Genomic DNA, 6000 nt, shown 5'->3' with positions numbered 1-6000 from the left:
GATTGGATATGCAAATCCCAAATCTGTGGCTAGCCCAGAAGATTGCAGTTTGCTTCCTCTAATACTAGATGATAATCATCGACATGTCCCCATTATCGCATCATGATTAGCAATATATTATTTCAAGTAAGTTTTGTCATGATAAATCTACCAACTTCATTATTAAATTATTGGAATTATTAATCTATGTGTTCACATTCAAGGCTTATATTAACCAACAATCAACAACAACAACAACAACATAGCCTCATCAAATATATTAACCAACAATCCTCAGTGAAATATATGTAGGAGCAAAGGTTGTACCAGATGATCAAAGGTTGATCTTATTGCCCAAATGATGAAAAAAATATACGGAACAACTCAACAATTGTTCAACAGGCAACAAATAAGATTGCAAAACTGGAAAATAAAGAAGATAAATGCATTCCACAGCGTTGAGTTCCGTAATCCATGATAAGGGTGAGAGCACTAGACATAAAACAAGAAAGCATACACTCAACAACTTGTTTATATAGAACCAACAATCTCGATAATAGCCACAAAACTGATAAAAATGCCCATAGTCTCATCAAATGACACAAAATTAACATCCATAAAGGAAATCATGTTTAATCTATAAGATAGCTAATGCTGGCATGCTGCATATGGCAAAAATAACCGATTTAACTGGCCTTATCAGTCTTGGCAGCAGTAGCAGCAGCTTGGCCTCTAAGACGACCAGTTCTCCTTGCAGCAATGAGACCGACCTTCTGGCCAGGAGGAGCGTCACGGCGGACGGTGGAGGCGTGACCAATGTGCTGGTGGTTACCTCCTTCGTGAGGATGCTCAACAGGGTTCATGGCCACACCACGGACCTTAGGCCAGCAGTTCCTCTTCACGCGGTACTTGTGGTAGGCATTGCCAGCCTTCAGCATTGGCTTCTCAGTCCTGCCACCACCAGCAACCTGTCCAATCATGGCACGGCAGCTGCTCGGGACAATCTTCTTAGCACCAGAGGGTAGCTTGATCCTGCAAAACACAATACCATTAGTTCCTACAGAAGACTGTCCCATACCAACTAAATAACTCCAAAGCTCACCCAAAGCATCACAACGTACCAACAAAACAAGGAAAAATGATGCAGTCAGCAAGCTAATACCAAATACCATGTATCAGATGGACAAGGATATAGTCTGTCCTAAGAGGTTGAAGTTGGTTTTGGTGTACATAAAGAGTTCAAGATGCTTTTCTCGGTTCCTGAGGAACATTTCCACCAGATGCCTCTTATATTAGTTGCTTATTGTTGGCAGTGTTAGAGTGGTTTTAAAGTGAAATGACACATGTATGAATTATTCAAGCATTGAACTAGAATGACACCATATGGACAATAACCTGGTGGGGAAAAATCTACATAATACCAAAAGAATCCAATCCTGGCATCTTGATAAAAACAGAACAGTTCTGCACCAAGTACAATAGGTTATCATATTCAGCATCTAGGACAACAGCTTACTACAGAGCTCAGTTCAACAGTTAAATAATTCAAAACAGCCAGGCTAAAGCTGGGCAGTGATAAAAGACCTCCACATAGGTTACTTTAGTCCAATGGGTTAAATCATTGAAAATTGCATAGCTAAACCACATGATAACAGAATAACTGTACTCAACTCACAGATTGGAAGCATTTCACGAACACTAAATTTTTTACTAGACTACTAAAATTCCTCAACAGATTACAAAGGCTTGATTGCAGAGAAATGTTGTCTGAACAACACAAAAGGGCCTAAACAGATGTTTTCACAAGCTTCATATATCCATAAATGCTAAGAGTCTCAAACATTTCAGCTAAGATCTTCATTTCTAACATTTCATAATACAACTAGTATACTGCACATACTCACTAAAACTGTCCACACAAAAAAAAAAATACACAATTCACCATCATGCCCAACGAAAACAGACCCTAAAGAAAACATGACATCGACACGCATCACATCCAGCTAATGATGCAGACACAGCACACGCAACAAAACAAACACAAAGATATGAAGACGTTACGCAGAGAGGGTGTGGGGGGTGGCCAGTTGGATCGTCACCTCGATGTGCCGTTGTCAGGGTTGTGGCTGATGACGATGGCGTAGTCCCCGGACGCCCTGGCGAAGACGCCGCGGTCCCCGACGTGGTGCTCGACGTTGCAGACGACGGCACCCTCGGGGATGCCCCTGAGCGGCAGCACGTTGCCGATGGAGAGCGTGGCGCGGCGGCCGCAGTAAACGAACTGGCCAGTGTACATGCCCTCGGCGGCGACGAAGAGCTCCTTCTGGTGCTTGTAGCGGAACGGGTGGCGGAAGGTGACCTTGGCGAGGGGCGCGCCGCGGCCGGGGTCGTGGATGACGTCGGTGACGACGCCCTTGAGGTTACCCGTTGCACTCGCCGAAGTCGAGGGACCGGAACCGGGCGGGGCCCTTGCGGTGGTGGGTGTGGGACTTGAACACACTCCCGGCGCCCTTACGCTGCGCGCGGATCACGCGGCCCATCGCGGCGGCGGCGGCGGCGAGGCGGGGTGGCGGCGCTGGAGGGGGAGGAGGGAAGAGGGGTTGTGGTTTTGGGGCGGAATGGCCGAGGAGGTTGGGCCGTTGGATAGCTGGGGGCTTCGGAGTGGTCCCGGGGTGTAAGTGGTGGAGGATGGCTACCTTACTGGTTCCGCGAGCTTTGAGGGGTTACGTTTTTTTTCAACACCAAACGATCCCAGTCCCAAACATAACACCCACCCCTGCATTTTTTTTGCTTTTTAATATTTTTAACTAAAAAGATTTACATATAGACTCTTAGAGAAATGAATTGTGTTTTTGGACTCAGAAAGTCGACGTCACAGCCCTTGGCACCGAGATAACACGTCTTGACGCCATAACCCGTGGCGCCAACCTCATAATAGGCTTCTGACGGGGCATCTAAGCTGGAGGCGACATGGCAAAGATCACAGCGCCACAAATCTTGCGCCGAGTTCGGCCGCGCCTCCCCGTCTCGCCCGTTTTCTGCTTCGGCCGCCGGCCGCGCAACCCCCACTGTCCGCCGTGTCGCCGCCTGCCCGCAGCACCCGCTGATGTGTGGTGGCAACATAATGTCAGTGTGAACTGAAGTTAGTGGCTGCATGTGTGCCGTGGGAATTCAAGTGTCGTGCTGTCTGCATGCATTCCTTTGTGTATTTTCATGTATATAACTGGCAGTCAGTAAATATTAGAATATCTCTATTCCGTTCTCTATTCCATGGAACCTGCTCTGCCTGGCGACGTACTGTAGACTGGTAATGCAAGCGCTGGTGCTCCTGGTGGAGTGATGGTGATGCACAAGCGCTGCGGCAGCCTGAAGATCCTGCAGCCTGCACTGACCTGGGTGGTGATCCTGCATTACGTGGTGAAGACCTGGAAAATGAGGATGGATGTATTGCGCGGTCACCGCCAAGAAAAAGTAGTGAACTTGCATGTTATCTTTTGTCAATGCTGTCCAACATTTTCTACCCCATATTTTCTGGCAACCAGATTCAACTCAGTCTGTTCAGAGCTGTGGTCTCCATCTCTCCGATGTTTGTAAATTACTTGTAGCTCTGTTATTGTAGAAGTGAAGGTTTACCAGAAGTTATTTTCCATTTCATATTCAAGTAGCAGGTATCAGTATCAATTTTCTTTGTAAATTACTTGTAACATTTTATAATCCAAAATCTTAACCCGGAATGATCTCAACGTCATACATGAGGAGGTTGATACTTCTATATAGGGAGTAAAAGGGATGCATGCAAACACAGCTGACCTCATCTAGGCCATTGTTTGTGATTTTGGTGATTGAGTGACAACATTATCAATGAGACTAACAAGTTTGTGAGATCACATTTGTAGGAGTCTTTAGGTCCCATGGATATAATTCAACACGTCTAATTCATCGTCAAGACGCAATGTCTAATCTGTCGTCGAGACGCCATGTCCAATCCACCATCAAGATAACAAGTCCAATCAATCGTAGAGGTGCCAAAGTATAGTGGAAATCAGTCAAGGATCCAAATGATCGCCGCGACGAATTGGACGAGAAGATGCAGTTTCTGCTGCACCGATTTAACCAATGCCCCACCATCGGAACATCCGATGGTTGTCGGAAGAACCGACGCCACTGCATCGGTGTAATTGGGCATGCATACTGAGCCAAGTGAGAAAAACTCAGTAGCACCAGTTTAACCGACGGGTCGCTCAGAGGCATCGGTGCATTCAACATACTATTGTCCAGAGACGATGTCAAGCGCGCAGAAGCCAAGTTTTCAGCACCGGTTGAACCGACGGTGCATCGGAGCATAGCATCGGTGCAATGACGTCAGCAAGAAAGAAAGAGTGCAACGACTACGTGAAGATCAAGTGTCACTGGAAGAACCGACGCCTAAACATCGGTTTAACCGATGGTCACTGGAGTTGCTGCATCTGTGTCAGTAAAGCCAACGGCTAGTTTCAGTCTGTGAGTGATCGGAAGAATCGATGCCTTTAGCACCGGAAGTTCCGATGCCTACGCAGAAAATTAGCTAACGGCTCTAAACGGCTAGTTCAAGTTGGAGGCCTATATATATGAGTTTCCCCGGCCATTTGATGCTTGCTGGAGTTCCAAGACATCACACACACCCAAGAACATCTCTAAACCATCCAAGAGTTTAGTGATTAAATCTTTAGTCCTTTGCACATCTTTGAGAGTGTTTGTGCTAGGTTAGCTCCTAAGTGAGTGAGTAAGCAAGATTGAGATCCTTGTGCTATGGTTCTTGAATGAACCAACTTTTGTATCTCGGTGTGCTGGCCACTTAGAGCATTGGTGGCTCGCCGGCACGTCAACGACCCTCCGGCTTGGTGTGGAGCGGCGTCGACAACATTGTACGGGGAACGGAGACCCCTTCTTCATGGGTAATCTCCCTTAGTAGATATCAGGATCAAGGTGACCGTGATTGTGTTCACGGAAGAAACTTGATTGCCGGGAAGCGATACTCTTCGTGAGTGATTCAACAACGTGAATGTAGGGGTGCCTTTGTGGCAATCCGAACCACGGGATAAATCTTCGTGTCGAGAGTTTGCTTCCTCTCATCCCTCCTTTAAGCCTCCTTTAAGCTTCCGCATTTCATACATTTGTGCCTTTATTTTCATAGAGTAGTATCTTGATAGGATTGGCTATAGGTTGCTAAATTCTTTTGGGATGAGAGTTTCACACTATAGTGAACCGTAGTTGCACATCTAGATAGTTTGTTTTAGTTTAAATTTTGTGCAAACTAGTTGGAGCCATATGTTAAGATTTTTAGAGTGCCTAATTCACCCCCTCTCCCTCTTAGACTAAGAGTTTCAACACCTCAATACTCAATTCTCGCGGTTTATTTTTACCATCGCCTCAGTTTTTTGTTTCCAATCAGATCAAGCACACTCACAAGACAAGCTACAAACCATGCAAATTGTTCTCCTTCGAAGCGGTCACAATTAAGCTGGACTCAGCTGTTTTGCAAGATAGCAAAGCAATTAGCATCTGCATCTACTCTACAGTCCAAAATTATATCGGAACATGAAGAATCCGAAGTGATTATTGCTCCTCAAATCCAAACTATCAAGTAAAAAATAGAATCTGGCAGGGGACGAGATCCGGCGACGACGCGAACACAACAAACGATGCCTCTGTGCTCGGCTATGGCGACGGGGCGGCAAGAACGCCACGCCCCTGGCCGCGGCGACCCTCCGGGGAGCAGGTACCATCCCGAGCCGCATGTCCCCAGGAAGCGCAGCGCGCCTGCCTACTTCGTGCAGCGACGGCGGCCCGAGGCGCGGAGGACGGAGGGGCGAACTGCGGGAGCAGAGGCGCGACTAGCGGAGGCGCGGGGGTCGACCAGAGCGAGCGCGCGGAGGAAGGTCGCCGCGGGTGCTGCGGTTGCGCGGTCGGCGGCCGGCGGCCGAAGCAGAGAACGGACGAGACGGGGGAGGCGCGGCCGGCGGCTCGGAGTGTAGAGGCCAA

At 47.6% G+C, this 6000-nt stretch overlaps 1 pseudogene; it reads right to left on the bottom strand.

The window, feature by feature from the left end:
• Window positions 1-410: 410 nt before the first annotated feature.
• Window positions 411-2620, bottom strand: LOC120669281 (annotated as a pseudogene).
• Window positions 2621-6000: the final 3380 nt, after the last annotated feature.

The sequence above is a fragment of the Panicum virgatum genome, chromosome 2K (genome assembly GCF_016808335.1).
Source record: "Panicum virgatum strain AP13 chromosome 2K, P.virgatum_v5, whole genome shotgun sequence".
Classification (NCBI taxonomy): domain Eukaryota; kingdom Viridiplantae; phylum Streptophyta; class Magnoliopsida; order Poales; family Poaceae; genus Panicum; species Panicum virgatum.
Note: the sequence above shows the minus strand (reverse complement) of the source record. Positions and strands in the feature narration are given on the sequence as shown.